Raw genomic sequence first — 1,522 nt, forward strand, 5'->3', positions numbered from 1 at the left:
TCGTTTGTCGGTATAGTAGTTCATTAACACCCTATATATATATATATATATATATATATATATAAATCCAATTTTCTCGAAAACGGTTGTTTGTTATTTCTTTAAATTTAGTATACCAATATTGTACTAACAGCTCTATACTGTGGTATGTCATTTGTCTGGGAACACAGTTTATTAATGACGGTAAGTACTTTTCAAATGATTTTTTCAGAACAAACTCAGAATGATTTTGTTTATATTTCATTAATAATAATCTGACATTGTATAACTTATTTGTTCAGAACAAGTTATACAATGTCAGATTATTATTAATGAAATACGTACCTAGGTAGTATTATTAGTGAGGACATGAAGCGGGTGAAGTGTAGCAAATATGTGAATGGTTAAAGGAAGATTTAGGAAGAAGTAAAGGATATTTTGTGGGAAAATGGATGAAGATAGTTACTACGCAAATGGAATGGGAAAAGACTGGACACTTTCAAAAAAAAAAAAAAAAAGATTTGGAGAACAATAGAGAGAATTAGCAGGGTTGAACAGAAAACGAATGAGGAAGTATCAGAAGTAGTAAGGAAATGACGATTTTAGATGTAATTGGAAGGAGGAAGAAAATATTGTTGGGACATTGGCTGAGCAGAAACTGTCATGGAGGATATGGTAGAAGGAAAGGCAGAAAAATAGAGGGAAGGAACGACAAGTCGTACGTGAAAACGAAAAGGTCAGCTGAACCGTGGTGCATGGAAATTCTCGGTTTGCGGAACGTAGCCTGCCAAAAATGGCAGAACAACTTTGAGGATGGTAATATAAGCTTACTCTTAAATTTTATCAGTAGAAAAATCTAGAACAGTTTATTTATGTAAAATCCTACTTCATTCATTGGACAGTTTGATGCATAGAAGATGTTATAAAAAGTTTAAGTCCAACTTAAGAACAAACTCTTGTGCCGTGTGCTTATGCATTCAGAAATACTCATCTTATGGACTAGTTACTTCTGATACTCAATCCAACTCATCCCCTCCTCCACCTCTCCTTGTCTAAAGCAGTGTTGTCGTAATATACTCTTTCCATTCAGACAAAAAAAAAAGTTCCAGTTTACAATATTTATAGCTCTAATACCGTCTCTTTCAATCGTTTGTTCTGAAATGCCTTTCTAGAGCCTGAATAAAACAAAACGTACAAAATGTTCCCATAGCTTCATAAACGCTCTTATTAGCATTCTTTCCCTTCTTCAAAGGCTGCATATCACATCAAGCTAAGAAGATGCTACTTGTGAAATCTATGGAAATTGTTAATCATGGCAGTAGGTTTTGTGCTTCCCAAAGTCTGTAATGCGGGCGCAGAGCTCTAGAAACTACTGACAGAAATTAGTGTTATTAATTTATTTTCAGCAAATGCAAGCAAATGTTCCAGTTGCATCATTTGGCCAGGACAGAAGCTTGTAATTTCCCCCTCCCTTGAGCTTGATAAATACATATTGTTTGATCGCATGTATAGTAATACACTAATAAAAGAAAAGTTCGATTCC

This window comes from Thermobia domestica, chromosome 11 (genome assembly GCF_964235325.1).
Source record: "Thermobia domestica chromosome 11, izTheDome1.hap1.1, whole genome shotgun sequence".
Taxonomy (NCBI): domain Eukaryota; kingdom Metazoa; phylum Arthropoda; class Insecta; order Zygentoma; family Lepismatidae; genus Thermobia; species Thermobia domestica.